Raw genomic sequence first — 18,882 nt, 5'->3', positions numbered from 1 at the left:
GTGCCATTATATTGTACATATATAATGTATTATATATTATTATTTTTATAAATATTTATATATAAATATAAAGACTACATAAAATAATTCATATATGAATAAATATATGTTCACATATACATTTATATATGCTATAAATATATGCTATTTATATATTTATATGTTATATAAATATATGCTATATATACTTATATTTTTAATGTATAATATTTAACCTAGATTTCATTTTTTTGGCTGGTTAATACACGTTTTGAAAATTTTTTCGAAAAAGCAAAAAGCTATTTATATTCCATTTATAAAAAGCCGTTTATATAATAAGCATATATAAAAATGTAAATAATTATATACATAAATAAAATATATATTTATATAAATAAAATATATAAATATATATTTAAATTTATGTATACATAAAATACATAAATATATTTACATATAAATAGAATATATAAATAAATATATATATATCCCCTCAATACTTGTTCTCCAGAGTTAGTTAACAGAAAGCATTGGAATTATATTCTGTGCACATATGTGTACACGGATCCCATATACAAAGTTTTCTTTTTCAAAAGTGGCACCATACATGTTATTTTGCCATTAAATTTTTTCACTTTACAACATATTTTTTGACATTTTTCTAATTTAGTAAATTTAATTTTTCTGGTTATTTATTGCTGCATAACAAAAATTCATCCCCAAACGAAGTTACTTAAAACAAAAATTTATGACTGCCTCTTGTGGTTCTGTGGATTGGGAATTCAGATAGCCCATGGTGGGGGTGGCTTGTCTGTCTCCAACAGAATCTGTAGCCTTCTCTGGGAAGATGCTCACAGCAGGGGCTTGAGTAGCTGCAGACAGGCCCGGAACCTCTCTTTTTCTCCCTGTCTCTCTTTTCCTCTCTGAAATCATGCCACTGCACTCAAGCCGGGATAACAGAGTGAGACTCTATCTCTAAATAAATACATAAATAAATGAAATTTAAAAATAAAAAAAAAATAGACCTTTCTTTATCTTTAGTCTCCTGCAAAGCTGCTGAGTGAGGCAGTGTCTTTAAGACATGTAGAAGCCCTTTTGGGCATCCCCTTAAATATGTCTGAGGCCTTAACAAAGGATCTTACAGCCCCATCCTTGAGTCCATCTTTCCCAGAAACCAGATTTTACTGCCCTACATTTGAAAGGTTTTGCCTGGAGACACCACAATGAGAAACAGTAGTCCTTTCTAACCCAGCAGAGAAACAGTAATCCTTTCTAACTCAGCAAACCCTGGTTCCTTGCTATTCCATCTCAATTCTGCTAAAAAACTGGAATAGCTTCTTCCTCAATTAACCTGTCTCTGCTTACCTTTTCTCATAGGCATCTGGAAAAATCCAGCTGGCATTTTCTGTTTTTCCACTTGGAAATCACCCTAGTCAGATCCATGAGGTCATTAGGTATCCTTGCCATTGGTTATATTGATTTTTTTTTTTTTTTTTTGAGACAGAATCTCGCTCTGTCACCCATGCTGGAGTGCAGTGGCTGATCTCAGCTCATTGCAACCTCTGCCTCCTGGGTTCAGGCAATTCTCCTGCCTCAGCCTTCCGAGTAGCTGGGGTTACAGGCATGCGCCACCATGCCTGGCTAATTTTTTGTATTTACAGTAGAAACAGAGTTTCACCATGTTGACCAGGCTAGTCTCAAAGTCCTGACTTCAAGTGATCCACCCGCGTCGGCCTCCCAAAGTGCTGGGATTACAGGCGTGAGCCACCGCACCCAGCTGACCATTGACAGGCAGCAATTTTGCTAACTGTTCTGCTGGGACGTGACTCAGGCATTCTTTTCTCCAGCTTCCAATAAGCACTTTCTGTGCCTTCATGTTTCCTCCAAGAGTTTTCCAAAAGGTCCTTGCAACTCTCATTAATAGTCTTTCGAGGTGGTTATAGCTTTTTCCCATTGCTCAATCCCAAAGCCAGTATTTTAAGTTATTGTTACAGCAGCACTCTCCTTCCAGATACCAAATTTTGTCCTGGTTATCGATTACTGCAAAGCAAACCACTGCAAAGTTTGTGGCAAACCCCTAGCCAGACAGGAGAGAATGTGTGTTGTAAAGAATTCAGTGAATCCTGGATTCCATACTTTGATGGAAGACAGGAAAAATTTTACCTTCCAACATATATTTCTTGAATGATTTTTTTTTCTACTTCTACCTATTTCTATTCAGGGTGCAATGAATCTTTTCATCACCCTCTACCCTTGGGTGTCTTGGGCACTTGAAGTAGATATATTTACTGATGGTGAAATAAAAGAAGATAAAGGAAGGGGATATTTACCAGAGGATTATCACTGGTAAGGTAGCACTTGTCTTGGTGTCTGATTTGTGTAACTCTGAATCCCAAAGCTAGAGGCAGGTGGTAGAAGGAAGTTGAAATTGACTCCTCACTGTTTCCAGGAGGGCTGTACTATTCTAGGTTAGAGAGAGAACTTATGCTAAATCCAGCTACAAATGCACGATAAGGAGAAGTCCTTCCTGTTCATTTTGTTCCATGTTGAGTTTAGCCTCCATCCCGGTAATTGGTAAAAGATTTTCTTTGGTATTTTCATAGGAAGGAGCTGACACATTTTGACCACATACACTGAATAAAAGTTGGAGCAAAAGTGCCAGGGCCTGTAAACCTGCAACCACCTTAACATGGAGGTCTCAAAATGGTCATAGCTGGGGAAGACCAAGAAACTGCAGAATTCTGCCATCCAGCTTCTCTAGTTCTTTGTGTTTCTGATTTTTTTTTTTTGAGTCAAATCTTGGTCTTTCACCCAAGTTGGAGTGCAGTGGTGTGACCACAGTTCACTGTAATCTCGAACTCCTGGGCTCAAACCATCCTCTGCCTTAGCCTCCTGAGTAGCTAGGACTACAGGCACATGCTACCACACCTGGCTAATTTTGCAAATCATTTTTTGTAGAGATGGGGTCTCCCTATGTTGCCCAGGCTGGCTGGTCTCAAACTCCCAACCTCCAGTAATGCTCCCACCTAGACCTTCCAAAGTATCGGTATTACAAGTGTAAGCCACTGCCTAGCCTTCTCTAGTTCTGAGGCTCGCTGAGCTTAGTGTCCTAAGGCAAGAGATCCTTGATTTTTTTTTTCCTCCCAAAGTAAGGTCTTTGATATGTGTTTGTGTTGAGTATTCACTTGTAACAACAGCCAACATTTATTGAAAGCTTACTCTATGCCTGGAGCCAGGTTAACTGAGTGAACTGCTATTTCACATAGTCACATTTCATTTTCTCAAAACCTTATGGAATAGATACTCTGATTATCCCCATTTTATAGATGAGGGCAATGAGATTTAGAGAGAATAAACAACTTGCCCAAATTTACGCAGGCAGGAAGGGAGGGCAGAATGAGAGCTTTGGCCAAATGCTTCCCACTCTGATTATGTGGGAGGCCCCCACATTTTACCAGGAACTTCATGTGTGTATCTCTACACTTATCAAGGCATTTGTTTGTTTGTCTGTTTTTTTGTTTTTTTGAGACTGAGTCTCGCTCTGTTGCCCAGACTGGAGTGCATTAGCACAATCTCGGCTCACTGCAACCTCTGCCTCCCAGGTTCAAGCGATTCTTGTGCCTCAGCCTCCAAAGTAGCTGGGATTACAGGCATCCACCACCATGCCTAGCTAATTTTTGTATTTTTAGTAGAGGCGGGGTTTCACCATGTTGGCCAGGCTGGTGTCGAACCCCTGACCTCAAGTGATCCACCCGCCTCGGCCTCCCAAAGTGCTGGGATTACAGGCTTCAGCCACTGTGCTTGGCCCTACCAAGGCACTTTGGTGACATGGTTGTCATCTAGAAAGTGTCAGAATAATTGCTTACAGAGGCAACAGATTGTTAGATGATGCAGCATTCATCCAAACTAAGGGATCAAAGGGAAAGATCTTATGGAGATCCTTTCAAGTCTCTTCATCTGCCTGCGACCCATTGTGGAAACCCCTGTAAATATAATACCTTCTGTATGAATTCGTTTTCACATTGCTGATAAAGACATAGCTGAGACTGGGTAATTTACAAAAGAAAGAGATTTAATGGACTCACAGTTCCACATGGCTGGGGAGGCCTCACAATCATGGTGGAAGGCCAAAGGCACAGACACATCTCACATGGCAGCAGACAAGAGACAGAGTGAGAGAGCCAAGTAAAAGGGGTTTCCCCTTATAAAACCATCAGATCTTGTGAGACTTATTCACTACCATGAAAACCGGAATGGGAGAAACCACCCCCATGGTTCAGTTATCTCCCACCAGGTCCCTCCCACAACATGTGGGAATTATGGGAATACAGTATGTGATTTGGGAGGGGACACAGCCAAACCATATCACCTTCTATGCACATTTCTGAACTAGGTACATAAAACTCAACCAGTGGCTCAAGCATGTCAAATGGAATGTCAATAACATTCCATTCAATGTTATTGAGTGGAACTGGGCTGCTCACCCAGTGCAGTAAGACCAGCTATCCGCATCAAGGTTTTGCAGCAGGAGAAAGGAAGGCATTTATTTGCAGGGCACCAACCAAAAGGAATCAGGCAGCTCATGCTTAAGTCCCAACCACCCAGTTGGCTTACAGGAAAGGATTTTTAAAGGTGGGAGGCAGAGGCTACAGGCAAAGCCATAAATCAATCCATGAAAGCTCTACATTTGGTTTGACTTAAAAAAGCAGACATCTGGGAGCAGAGGCCCACATGGGCTCACATTGGGACTAGTAATCCCAATACTTTGGAAGGTGGGGGTGGGAGGATTACTTGAGGCCAGGAGTTTGAGACCAGCCTGGGCAACATAGGGAGATCCCATCTCTACAAATGTCATAGGTGATTTCAAAGATTTTCTGATTTGTGATTAGTTAAGGAGGTAAAGCTTTGTCTAAAAATACGGGGTTTGCAGAAAAGAATGTTCACTCTGGCCTGTAGGTGTGGCTTCCTCCAGACCCTTCAGGAAGAAATTTAGAACAAGAACCACAGTTAGAGTTTAGTCTTCAGTTCCCTCTTATCCGAGGTCTATGTGCTAGTCGATCAGTTTAATGGGGGTCCAGGTTTCTGAAAAACAATTCAAGGACACTAAGGTGTTATGTTTAGATTCTATAGGGAATGATATGGTTTGACTGTGTCCCCACCCAAATCTCATCTTGACTTGTAGCTCCCAGAATTCCCATGTGTTGTGGGAGGGATCTGTTGGGAGGAAATTGAATCATGGGCACAGGTCTCCCCCATACTGCTCTCATGATAGTGAATAAGTCTCACGAGATCTGATGGTTTTATCAATGGGAGTTCCCCCTGCACAAGCTCTCTTGCTTGCTGCCATGTAAGATGTGCCTTTGCTTCTCCTTTACCTTCTGCCATGATTGTGAGGCCTCCCCAGCCATGTGGAACTGTGAGTCCATTAAACCTCTTTCCTTTGTATGTTACCCAGTCTTAGGTATGTCTTTATTAGCAGCATAACAACAGACTGATACAGGGAATAAAAACATTTCCTGACTCTTAACTTCCTTGGCTATTGTTTTAAGCTAAAATTACCTTCTCGCTTATCAAGTTGCTGGTTTACTTCTCAGGGCTAGCTAGGTACCTGGAGTGTCTTTGAAGGAACTCAAGATTTTTCTGTGTTTTCATGCTGCGGTAGGGGAGGGGTACTCAGCAAGTCCTTAAGAGTGGTACCTGTTACATCTCAGTTATAAGATTGCTAGGGAGCATATGATCCAGCAATCCCACTGCTGAGTATATACCCCAAATAAAAGAAATTAGTATATCAAAGAGGTATCTGCATTCTGATGTTTGTTGCAGCACTGTTTATAATAGTTAAGATTTGGAAGCAAACCATGTGTCCATTAACAAATGAATAAAGAAAATGTGGGACATGTACACAATGGAGCACTATTCAGCCATAAAAAAGAATGAGATCCAGTGATTTGTAACTACATGGATGGAAGTGGAGATCATTATGATAAGTAAAATAAACCAGACACAGAAAGACAAACATCACATGTTTTCACTTATTTATGGGATCTAAAAATCAAAACAATTGAACTTATGGACATAGAGAATCTACCAGTGGTTACCAGAGGTTGGGAAGGGTGAGGGGGGTTGGGTGGGGGGTGAGGAGGTTGGGTAGGTAGGGATGGTTAATAGGTTAAAAAAAACCAACAAGTTAGAATGAATAAGACCTATTAGTTGATAGCACAACACAGTGACTATAGTCAATAACTCATATTTTACAATAACTTAAAGAGTGTAATTGGACTGTTTGTAACTCAAAGGATGAATGTTTGAGGGAATGCTACCCTGTTCTCCATGATGATCTTATTTCACATTGCATGCCTGTAACAAAACATCTCATGTACCCCATAAATATGTACACCTACCATGTACCTATAAAAATAACAAAAACATATTTAAAAAAGATTACTAGGGAAGTAGGGTCTATACAAGATAGTAATAATACAGGTTAGGAAATGCTAAAGGCGTGGCACCCACAATGAGTGCCTCAGGGACTCTGAAACCACACCCAGGTGACACACACACACACATACACACACACATACACACGAGATTGTGCTGCTGGCTGACAAAAACACCCAAACTTCCCTGGCAGTTGAACCAAACAGTGGAGAGGTGATTGCTGAGTTGTTTGGATGAGAGGCTTAGAGCAGCATTGTCTGCTTTTGTTGTGATTGGTGTGAAAATTTTCACACGTATCTTTTCTCTGGTTCTGGGAATTGGAGACATCTGAGCTGGTGAGCAGTCTTTCTGCCACCAAGAGGGGACAAGAAACTGGGGACCCGGGAGAGGAGGGTGCTGTAAGGAAGGACTAGCCTGCTTCAGCCAGGTTTGTTGTTCTTTCTTTATTGGCACAACCTTGGGGGCAGCAGAAAGGAACTGGCAAGCGTCTAATCTGTCTACGGGACAGTCTGAGACCCACCTTGCTGCTTGCTTTCTTTTTCTTGCCAAGACAAACCTTGGTTGCACTGTGTATTCCGTCAGTTCTTGGGAGGCAGACAGGTGGGGACTGGGAAAGGTGACTGCTGACTCCAAGCACATGCGTTGCCCTTGAGACCTGGGGCAGGGGTCTGTCTGGGCGTAGACTCAGTAGAGGTCAGCGCATGGGCAGGTTGCAGTCAGTCTGCGAATTTGTAGCTCACACCTGTGCCCAAGCGCCCTCTCCCTCCCATCGGATCCCACCCTATGACCTTGGAAGAAGTGGGGGCCACACCACATGTTCTCAGGCCCTGGAGGAGTGGGATCCCTGGTGGGTGGGCGATGCCCTGCGGCAGTCGTGCCTCCCTGGATGTCTCCAGGGGCGGTCATGCGGAATGCTGGTCCCCGCAGTTTCGGCCATCGGCCCCTCCACCTCGGTGCCCCGCCTTCCCCCTGGGCTCAGGTGTAATCGTGGACCTAGGGTGTGGGCACCTGGGATGAAGTAGTGAAGGCGGCGGGCGCTAGGGTGAGTTGTCCTGTGCTGAGGAGCAGCAGTTTGCCGGAGTTAACGTGGGCAGTCTCTTTGGGAAGGGAAGGAAGGAGCACCGTCTGCCAAGCGCCTGCTCGCCCCCCGCGTGTCTGCCTGTGTGTGCCGTGCATGTGCATGCGTGTGTGTGTGTGTGCGCGCGAGTGTGAGTGCGCGCGCGCCGAGGCGTTCCTCAGGTTGCGCTGCTTGGAAACCGAGGGAGCCATTGGAGAGGCGGAGGTTGGGGGGTGGGGGCTCCCCGACCCTCGGAGGAGCTGGGGCGCAGGCGGCCGAGGCGAGCCCAGAAGCCCGGCTCCTGAACGCGGGCGCCGGCAGAGCGAGGAGTGTGGTGCTGGCGGCCGCAAGGCCCCGGGGGATCTGCTGGGGAGGAGCTGGGGAGGAGGCCGGAGCTGCATGGAGTTTCTAGGGCGCGCAACTCCGGCGGGGCCTCGGCCACTGGGCTCCGGGGCGCAGCGAGGCAGCCGCGCACATGGGCTGAACCCGCGCGGCCAGCGGGAGCGGGAGGGGTAGAGGAGCGCGCGGTGCAGGGGGTGCGGGGCACACGTCCCCAGACGGGAGCAGAGGACAAGGACAGGGAGGCACGCGCCCAGATCGCGCTCCGAGTCGACGAGGGGGCTCGTGCAGGTCCCGGCGCGCGCGTGGGGAGCGGCCCGGGGGCGCCGAGGGAGCCGGCGGCAGCGAGGATGCCGGCCCGGGGACGCGGCTGCCGGCTGGGGGTGTGAGCGAGAGGCTGAGCGCTGCCCGCTCGGCGCCTCCATTCCGCACCGCCCCCTCCCTGCGGGCCTCGGAGGAAGCCCCCCGCGCGGTGCGGAGGAAGCCCCCCGCGCGGTGCGGAGGTGCCTCGGCTGCCGGGCTGCGGAGCCCCGGCCCAGCAAGAGGTGAGTGCCGCCGCCGCCGGTTCCCCAGCTTACCCGCGCGCTCTCTCTCTTTTCCTCTTCCCTCGGTCCTCGCTTCTCTCTAGGGTGTCCAAACCCCCGGGCTGTCGCGGGCCCTGGTGCTCAGAGTGGGCGGATGGTTGGCAGACAGCGCCTCCCGTACCTGTTGGCTCCGACACTGGGGCACCCACCCCGCGGGCTGGGGGCCGCGCCGGCCACCTTGCCTTCCGTGGAGCTGGCTCCTGGCCGCCTGCCTGGGGGCGTGGGGTAGGGAAGGGCCGCGGCGGACTCGGCTGTCCCGGCACCGTGCGGGCTGGAGGCTGGGAGCCGCTCTTCTAGCCCCCAAGCGCCAGTGGCCACCAGGCTGCGCGCCCCCGACCGCAGGCGCCCGGGCGGTGGGGAGGGAGGACAGGGGACCCGGAGCCGCACCGCAGCCCAGGTGGGAGCGCCCGGCGGCAACCAGGTCTCTTCGGGAAGCCGGAGTCATGGCGATAGGGGGAGGCGGGAGGCAGGGTTCTCTCCACCTCCGGCCCCTAGCGCTGACTGCTTGCCTTTCTGGGCGCACGCTCCTCGCCGCCACCCACCCCGAGTCCGGGGGCGCCAGGGTGCAAGGGGTAACCAGAGAGGCCGCTGCAGTCCGGCTGGGACCTAGTCTCTGAGCTCCAAGCAGCTGGATGGGTCTGGCGCCCAGGCGGGGGTGGGCTCCGTCTTCCCCGGACAGTCTGGGTTTACTCGGGTTCTTAGTCTCTCCGGACTAGCGCAGCGCGGAGTGAACTTCCCGAGACTTGGTCCGAGGGCGCCTAGGCAGCAGCAGGTAGTTCTGGGCCACCCTTGGGGCGAGGGCGAGCGGGGGACGCCCCATCCAGACGGGCTGGGGGTACAGAGCGTGCACCGAGGGGATCGGCTTGCGTCTTAGCCTTGGGCCACGTGCGCCCGGGCCACCAGCCCACCATCGTTTCCCACTACTCTTTTTTCTTGGTCGAGGCTTGTGTGAGGAAGGCGCCTTTCTTCCATTTGGGTCGAAGCCCTTAGCTCCTGGGTGAAGCGGTGCCTGCAGTTCCTTGAGTGCCAAGACTGGGGCGCCAGCCATCCCCAGGCCCTGAGCCGGTTTTCTGCAAAAAAGGAGACTTTCTTGGGCTCAGGGAATAGCAGCTTAGCGCCGGCTGTGTGTGGCTGGGAAGTCTGTTTAGTGGTGATAATAACTACATTATAGAGTGACCCACAGTAGCCTCTGCGACAGAGTTGGGATGACCTTCCCAGAAAGAATGGGTAGATTTCTGCGCTGCGTGTGTTGAGACACACGCAACATTTGTGCACATAGGAGAACAAATGAGCTCCTAGGATTTTCAGGTTCTGCTTCTTTGATGAGTTTTGCTCAAAAAGGGAAATTATTTTTCAATTCGGGCATCAGAGCTTTGGAAAGGAATTTAAAGCCATTTGGTGTGAAATTGTCTTGAGGCTAGAACAGGACGTGTTTTTCATAGAAGCCCCATTCCAGCTCTCCTTCTTGGCTTGTTCGTGGTTTTATTTCATTTTTTTGTGGGGTGGGAGAGGTGTTGGAAGAAGAAGAATGTGGAGTTTTGATTTTTTTCTGCTACCTGTACTCATGTCCAGGTGTCACCTCAGACCTCTTGGCCTTGTGGTTCTGTCACCACGCCCAGTTTAGGATTCATTCCAGGGCTCCAGGAACGGCATAACTTTGCTAGTTCCCCGGACAATCGGTGGGGTCTTCTACCAAAGCCCCAAGGATGCCCTGAGCTGTGTTTCCAGAGTAGCCTGCCCTGGTGGAAGACCAGTGGAATGGCTCTGTTTGTTGAGTTCACTGCAGACGTGTGGGTTTTTCATGGCAATAGCTGCATGAAGCTGTTTACTGAGAAGCTGTTCTACGATGGTGAAGTTGGTTACTGGGTGTATCCAAGTGGAGTAATGAAAACAAAATTCTTTGGAAATACAATCCTCACGATATTTTATTGGAGGAGAGCCAAATCCTCTTAGAATTGTTCACCAAGATGTCACCTTTCCCTGAACTCTGAAAGCAACTATTGCCAGTAATCAGGCCTTCGGCTAGGGTGCTGGATTAGGGCTTTTTAGAAAGAAAATAATTTAATTCAGCTGCTTCTGTTGAGAAACGATGGGCAAGACTTGACTGACACACATGATGTGCTCTCCTCTGTAAGGGGGGGGGGTACAGGTTGAGGGGTGGATGACAACTGTTCATTGTTGAGTTTTACATTTCTCTCTCCAATGGGTAGCTTCTGATCCCTTCATAAATATTGGGCAGGGCTGGGGTCGCATTTAGAAATTTCTTTTTCATAGAAACTGGTCTCTTGAGGGTCACCAGCCGGGGTGGGATATCTGTGGCTGGTCCTTCCTTCTGTTGTGGTGTGTGCAGTGGTGTCTTTTACCACATTCTTGTACTGACAACCTATGCAGTGTTTGCTGGTTGTCAGAAGGGGGCACTGGTTCTCATTACGAGAGAAATTCCAATTGATAGACTTTGGACGTTTAAAGCCTTCGGAGACCCTCTTAATTCAGATTTCTGAGACCCTACTTGTGTGCCAGACCCTTTCACAACTTTGAGCTCATGTCATCCTCATTTTTCCTGTTTGGAAACTGATGCAAAGGGAAGTGAAATCACTTTTCCTGGGGCTGTGAAGCTTGCAGGTCAGAAGCAGAGTTACGGTTTGAGGCTAACAGGCTGGGTTTTAACGATCCTATGTGCGGGGCACTTTCCACATTGCTTCCTTAGGAAAAGTATTTTGGGAACCTTTGACCTGCAGTAATTTGTTTAGAGTCAGACACAGAGTGGGTGCCCTATGTTCGTTGAGTGAATCTAGGTCAGCAGCTCATTCCTCATTCCTGGTGAGGAAACTGAGGCACAGGAGGAGCTGTGTCTGTGCAGTTGGTCTGGGGTGGAAGGAGAATCCCACAGCAAAACCCTTTCTTTGTCACGTGTGCCTGTACTGGTTTGAGCCCAGACTGGTTTGATGATTGATGGTAAGCTTTTTTTTTTTTGGTTTTTTTTTTTTTTTTTTTCATATTCCCTTTCTGTACCCATGTTGGTATAGGCTTCACTTGGGACTTCAGCTGGTGTAGTCAGAGTGTCTGAAATGTCCTTTCATGATTGAGAACCATTAAGCAGTGCAACCAGCAACGGCCTCTGATGCTCGTTAAAACAGTGTGAGTTCTGACTCTTAAGCTATGAAACCATCCTTCAAGATTAGCAGAACATTGGCAGATTTCTCAGAACGCTCAATTTGAGGATAATTCCAAATGTGGTTCGGAAGGAGGAAAAGGAAAACACCATTGTTGCATCCAACCTGGGGTTTTTCAATGTGAATTAAGTTTTTAATCATTTAACATTCAACAAACATTTATTCAGTGCCTATTAATGTGGTACGGATAAAGTTGACACAGTGCCTGTCATCGAAAAATTCACAGATTAGTGGGGAGGCCAGACCATGTGTTAGGGTTGAACATTTGTGAGCAGAGATGGATGGTAGCTAGGCAAGGGTGGAGGTGATGTCTGAGTTGAGTTTAAAGGATGATTAGGACGTGGTTAGCTTTTCACGGGTATTCTGGTGCAGAGGAAAGGGTGGGAAAGTCTGAGAAATTAGAACACATGTGGAGAATATGAGGAAGCAGCTGGTAGTTTGGAGTTCTTGGTGCTTAAAGGTTGAGACAGGGAGGTACAAAAGAAGTGACCAGAATGATAGATGGGGGCCTTTGGTCAGGACCAGGGACTCAGCATTTCTCCATTAGGATGGCATGGTCAGATTTGGCTGGAGACTTCGTGGTGAATGGATTTGGCACTGAGAAGACCAGAAACATGGATACCAAGGGAGGAAGCTGGCTCTGAAAGCCAGGCAAGGCTGATGAGGCCATGGTAGGGAGGATGGAGAAGATGGGATGGATTTGGCAAACAGGAGAGTTGTCAGTTAGGATCCTTGGGTTGCAAGCAACAGAAACTAAGTCTGGCTAACAATGTCAACAAAGATCGCATTAGGAATACTGATGGAAACTCAGGATTAAGAACATCCCTGAAGAACCAGGCATGGAATACTCAGGCATTAGGCAGTCCAGGGGATCTCAGTGGCAGGAATTGACTTGTGGTCTCTCCCAGGGGATGCTATGGAAGTAAATGATCACCAACCTTTTCTATTATTATTGAGGTAGGAGGTGGGACTCAACTTTGGAGGTGGGACTCAATTTGGTCCAAGTAGCTGGACCAAATTGAGGACCAGCTAAAACAGGGCTGGGGTGGAAGCAGCTTTCCATAAGACGTACCCACACATGTGCCATGTCAGTTTACCATTGCCATGGCAACAACGAGAAGTATTCACCCCTTTCCATGGCACTGACCCAACCACCCAGAAGTTACCACCCTATTTCTAGAAATTTCTGCATAAACTGTCGTTAATTTGCCTGTAACTAAAAGTGGGTGAAAATATGACTGCAGCACTGCTTCTGGGGTGCTACCTTGCACACATTGCCTAGGGAATAGCCCTGCTCTACAAGGAGTATCTCTGCTGCTGCTGTACACTGCTGCTTCAATAAAAGTTGCTGTCTCCCATTGACAATAGCAAAGACATGGAATCATCTTACATGCCCATCAGTGATAGACTGGATAAAGAAAATGTGGTACATATACACCATGGAATACTATGCAGCCATAAAAAATGATGAGTTCATGTCCTTTGCAGGGACATGGATGGAGCTGGAGGCCATTATTCTTAGCAAACGCAGGAACTGAAAATCAAATACCATGTGTTCTCACTTATAAGTGGAAGCTAAGTGATGAGAACATATGGACCATGGGGATGCACAAACACACACTGGGGCCTGTTAGAGGGTGGAGGGTGGGAGGAGGAAGAGCATCAGGAAGAATACCTAATGGATTCTGGGCTTAATACCTGGGTGATGGGATGATCTGTGCAGAAAACCACCATGGTACACATTTACCTGTGTAACAAACCTGCACATCCTGCACACGTACCCCTGAACTTAAGATAAAATTTGGAAAAAAAACAAGGTAACAGTTGGAAAAAAATAAAATGAATAAGTAAATAAATAAATAGATATTCTGTGACTATTAGAAAAAAAAGTTGCTGTCTCACACCCCTGGATTGCCCTTGAATTCTTTCCTGGGCAAAGCCAAGAACCCTCCCAGGCTAAGCCCCAATTTTGGGCTCACCTGTTCTCCATTATTGTTACTGTATCATTCTGCTGCATTGAAGATGCTCAGAGGACATATCTGATTGGCATAGTTTTGGGTCCCTGTATCTAGGGGTAGGTTTCTGAAAAGTCACTGGGATTGGGAGAGACTGTTTTCCTCCTTCTTTTTCTTTTTCTTTTCTTTCTTTCTGTTTTTTTTTTTTTTTTTTGATGGAGTCTCACTCTGTTGCCCAGGTTGGAGTGCAATGGCGTGATCTCGGCTCACTGCAACTTCTGCCTCCTGGGTTCAAGCGATTCTTCTGCCCCAGCCTGTTGAGTAGCTGGGATTATGGGCTCCTGCCACCATGCCCAGCTAATTTTTGTATTTTTAGTAGAGACGGGGTTTCACCCTATTGGCCAGGCTGGTCTCGAACTCCTGACTTCAGGTAATCTACCTGCCTCGGCCTCCCAAAGTGCTGGGATTACAGGTATGAGCCACCGTGCCCAGCCAGGAGAGATTGTTTTCTGAAAGGAAACTGGAATGATTCTGCTAAAAGGCAGTGACAGTGATGTTGAGCTTGTCTTCCATAGGAGGGAAAATTGGCAGGATTATTAATTGGTGGGGAAGTGGGAGAAAGGGAAGGTGTCACTGTTGGGTTTCTGGTTTAGGTAACAGGGTGGAGAAGTAAAATCGAAGTCCAAGCAAGACTAAATAACTGGTTTGCTTTCCCACTGGCAGGGCTGTGGGCAGCTCTCCATGACCAGGCTATTGGAGAGGGTGACAGTCTATTTTAAAAAGCCTCATTAAGGGACTGTGCTGCTGTGAATAAGACCTATTTAAGTAGGTTACTTTATCTCATGCACCACAAATCTGGATTCTTTGAAAATGCTTTCATTCATCCAACCAGAATGTATTGAGCATCTCTGGTTCAGGTACTGGGGAAAATGATGAATTCGTCAGACAGAGATGGTACCCTTATAGTCTAGTGGTGTAAGACACAATAAAAAATATAGAAATAAAATTGGAGGATATAATTGAGACAGATGCAAGGGCTACTTCAGATTGGATGGCCAACAAAGGTCTCTCTTTTTTTTTTTTTTTTTTTTTTTGAGACAGTCTTGCTCTGTTGCCCAGGCTGGAGTGCAGTGGCGCGATCTTGGCTCCCTGCAGCCTCTGCTTATCGGATTCAAATGATTCTTCTGCCTCAGCCTTCCGGGAAGCTGGGATTACAGACATGCACCACCACACCCAGCTAATTTTTGTGTTATTTTTCTTATTTTTTGAGATGGAGTCTCACTGGGTCACCCAGGCTGGAGTGCAGTGGCGTGGTCTCAACTCACTGCAACCTCCACCTCTGAGGTTCAAGAAATTCTCCTGCCTCAGCATCCGGAGTAGCTGGGATTACAGGCGCCCGCCACCATGCCCAGATAAATTTTGTATTTTTAGTAGAGACGGGGTTTCACCATGTTGGCCAGGCTGCTCTTGAACTCCTGACCTCAGGTGATCCGCCTGCCTCAGCCTCCCAAAGTGCTGGGATTACAGGCATAAGCCACTGCACCCAACCTAATTTTTGTATTTTTATTTTTATTTGTTTATGTATTTATATTTGTTTATTTATTTTTTGAGATGGAGTCTTGCTCTGTTGCCCAGGCTGGAATGCAGTGGCGCGATCTCGGCTCACTGCAAGCTCCGCCTCCAGGGTTCAAGCGATTCTCCTGCCTCAGTCTCCTGAATAGCTGGAATTACAGGTGCGTTGCACCACGTCCAGCTAATTTGTGGATTTTTAGTAGTGACGGGGTCTCACCATGTTGGCCGCACTGGTCTCGAACTCCTGACCTCAAGTGATCCACCTGCCTCAGCCTCCCAAAGTGCTGGGATTATAGGCATGAGCCACCGCGCCCAACCAAGAAAGGTCTCACTGATGAGCTCTATTTAGGCTGATACCAGAATGACATGAAGGGATAAAGTGGGGAAATATCTGCGGAAGAACTTCCAGGGTGTGGGAACAGCCAGTGCAAAAGTCTCAAAGCAGGAATGAACTGTGTTCATTAGAGGAGAAGGAAGGAGACTGGTGTGGCAGGAGATGAGTTCAGAGAGATGGGGGCTAGCTCATATAGGGTCACCCTGTGGAGTTTGGGTTTGATACTGAGTTCAGAAGAAGCCACTGAGGGGTTTTAAACAGGTGAATGATATGACTTAGTCTATATTTTCCAAAGATCATCCTGTCTCAAGCTGTCCATTCTGTCTGCACTACTGTGGTACAATAGAGTGAGTCTTTATCCATCAGAGTGTAAAATAAAATGTAGTGTTTAAGAGTAACAGATGGAGAGAAAATGCTTTGGTGACCTTAATTTGGTGATTTCTAACGTACCAGTTAAGTGTGGATACAAACAAAACTGCAATTATAGTATGATTTCAGTTTTGTTTAAAGACGTGGTACAGAAAAACAATGGAAATAAATGGACCAAAAATGTTAACAATGCTTGTCCAAAGCTGTTGGCATTATGAATGATTTTATGGTTTTGCAAATGAGCACACATTTATAATCGGAAAAATGTTTGTTTTAAAATGTAGACACCGGGCTGGGTGCATTGGCTTACGCCTGTAATCCCAGCACTTTGGGAGGCCGAGATGGTTGGATCAGCTGAGGTCAGGAGTTCAAGACCAGCCTGGCCAACCTGGCGAAACCCCGTCTCTACTAAAAATACAAAAAAACTAGCTGGGCATGGTGGTGGGTGCCTGTAATCCCAGCTCCTTGGGAGGCTGAGGCAGGAGAATTGCTTGAACCCAGGAGGCGGAGGTTGCAGTGAGCTGAGATTGTGCCACTGCATTCCAGCCTGGGCGACAGAGCGAGACTCTGTCTCAACAAAAGTAAATAAATAAAATGTAGACACCGATGATCACCAACGCCTTGAATAGAATGTTGGGAGACTATATCTACTAAACACTTTCCCCTACCATCTTATTTTGGGAGTTTTAATCTCAAAAACCCATGGTCCTGGTTGGGACAAAACATAGGATGCTCATTGTATTAGTTTGTTCTCACACTGCTAATACATACCTGAGACTGGGTAATTTATAAAGGAAAGAGGCTTAATGCACTCACAGTAGTACCACATGCCTGGGAGGCCTCACAATCATGGCGGAAGATGAAGGAAGAGCAAGATGATGTCTTCCATGATGGCAGGAAAGAGTTTGTGTAGGGGAGCTCCCATTTGTAAAACCATGAAATCTCATGAGACTTATTCACTACCATGAGAACAGTATGGGGGAAACCACCCCCATGATTCAATTATCTCCACCTGGCTCCACCCTTGACGCGTGAGGATTATTGCAATTCAAGGTGAGATTTGGGTGGGGACACAGCCAAACTGTATTAGATGTTTTGACAAGGTGCCCAATAAGTGGCTCTGTTTTGTGCTTAAGACATTTTTTAGCGATGAAAGTAAACATTTTTTTTTAAAAAGAAATTAAAAGCTATACAGAAATGTTACATAGAACTTGGAACGCACCTTTCTTCACTCTCATTCTCAATACCATTAACATTTCAAGTACATATATTGTTAGATTTTTTTGTATGCATTTCAAATACATACATCTAAATTTTGTTGAATTTGAGGTATTGCTGTAAGAAGTTACTTTGCTTCTAAATTACTCTCCAAGTTTCTTCTCATAGAGGTTGAAACCAAGATGAGCTTTTTTCCCCCTTTTTAAACAAATTATTAGGAAATTTGAACACATAACCAGGAAGAACTGAACCTTGCCTTTTTAGTATTCAGAGTGTTACTGAAAGCATAATTTATACTTATGAAGAATAGAGCAATTAAATATTCATTAAAAGCTTATTTCTGAACATTTAAACAAACAATTTAAACATTATTGCTTTCCCAAACATCATTGGATCCCAAAAGTTTGTATCACGATTACAAATTGCGTGCACTTTTTCATTATCAAAAGTTAGGCAATCGGAAAATTTAGAAGTGCAAATTCGACAGCTTGGCTAATTATTTTGGTGTCATATTTGTTACAACTAAGTATTCTTTGAAAACAGAAAAAGAAAAACGTTCAATGAAGTGTTCGTTTATTTATTTATTTTTGAGACAGAGTCTTGCTCTGTTGCCCAGGCTGGAGCGCAGTGCCATGATCTCAGCTCACTGCAACCTCCACCTGCTGGATTCAAGGGATTCCCCTGCCTCAGCCTCCTGAGTAGCTGGGACTAAAGGCACGTGTCACCACACCTAATTTTCGTATTTTTAGTAGAGACGGGTTTCACCATACTGGCCAGGCTGGTGTCAAACTCCTGACCTCAAGTGATTCTCCCGCCTCAGCCTCCCAAAGTGCTGGGATTACAGGCGTGAGCCACTGCACCCAGCCTCAATCAAGTGTTACTCAGAACCGTTGATGTGTTCTGGAAGAGCTGGATGTTCACATAAAGCCCAAGTTGACCTTGTGGTCTCATCCTACAGACTGGGCTTGGGGGCTTCATTGTCAGGAATTAACTGCCACAAACTCAGTCTCAATATGACTGAATAGTGTTGGATTGGAGTCTCGTGATTCAGCAGAATTACTACCTTAAAAATCATTAATTAAACATATCCTTTTGTGGTGAAAAGAATGAATATGTGTTTAGAAGACATTGACTGCAAAGTAATAGAACCATGGAATTTAAAGGAGAAGAGGAACCTTGGTTAGCTCATTTGACAGATGGGGAGACTCAGTCAGAGAGACTGAGTGACATGTGCACTGTCAAACAGAGTTCATTTCACACCCCAGAGCCCTTTCCCCTACACTCAGCCGTGGCTCCTTGTTATTTGAAACCGAATTTATTTTTGTAAACCCAAGAATTAGGAAAATGCTCCGAACCTCATGAAAACCGAGAGGGTTTTTGAGCCGTTCATTCATTCTGCAAAGTGTAATCTGTTTGTGTACTGATAACAGGCCTAATTACTGTGTAAACATTTTTATAGCCTGGTAAGAAAACCTCAAACATCTGTACTGAACACTGATGTGGCGTCTCAGCCTCCAGCATTCCTACTGCTGGTTTGGAAAACCAGTTGCTCTGCTTTTTAATCTGATCTGTGGCTGATGATTCATTTTATATGCATACACATAAACACATATTCCATCTCAGCAGGCAAACTAGCTTAGTGCTTAGTAGGTGTCATCTGCTTTATTTCTCCCATTTTACAGATGAAGAAACAGAGATGTAGCCAGGTCACAGAGATGTTGCACAGGGTCACGGCTTAGTACTTGCAAACCCAGAGGTATGTAACCCACTAGCTAAAGCCTTCATCCTGTCTGTGCCTATCCAAGACAAGCAACCTTTGTGCAAGGACAATCAGGATCTGAGTTTGTGAAACCAGTTTCAATAG

General features: G+C 46.1%; 1 protein-coding gene across 3 annotated transcripts in view; it reads left to right on the top strand.

The window, feature by feature from the left end:
• CALN1 (calneuron 1) overlaps positions 1-18,882 on the top strand; it is a 634,846-nt gene that overhangs the window by 67,392 nt on the left and 548,572 nt on the right. The window contains exon 1 of one of the 3 annotated variants that reach the window (XM_019031704.4): positions 8,025-8,358. The exons of the other annotated variants lie outside the window; for them this stretch is intronic. The gene's annotated coding sequence lies outside the window, so the exon portion shown is untranslated. Of the gene's footprint in view, positions 1-8,024; positions 8,359-18,882 lie in introns of those variants that run through there. 3 annotated transcript variants of the gene reach the window in all.

This window comes from Gorilla gorilla, chromosome 6, assembly GCF_029281585.2.
Source record: "Gorilla gorilla gorilla isolate KB3781 chromosome 6, NHGRI_mGorGor1-v2.1_pri, whole genome shotgun sequence".
Lineage (NCBI taxonomy): Eukaryota > Metazoa > Chordata > Mammalia > Primates > Hominidae > Gorilla > Gorilla gorilla.
This window is presented reverse-complemented; position numbering and strand designations above follow the sequence as displayed.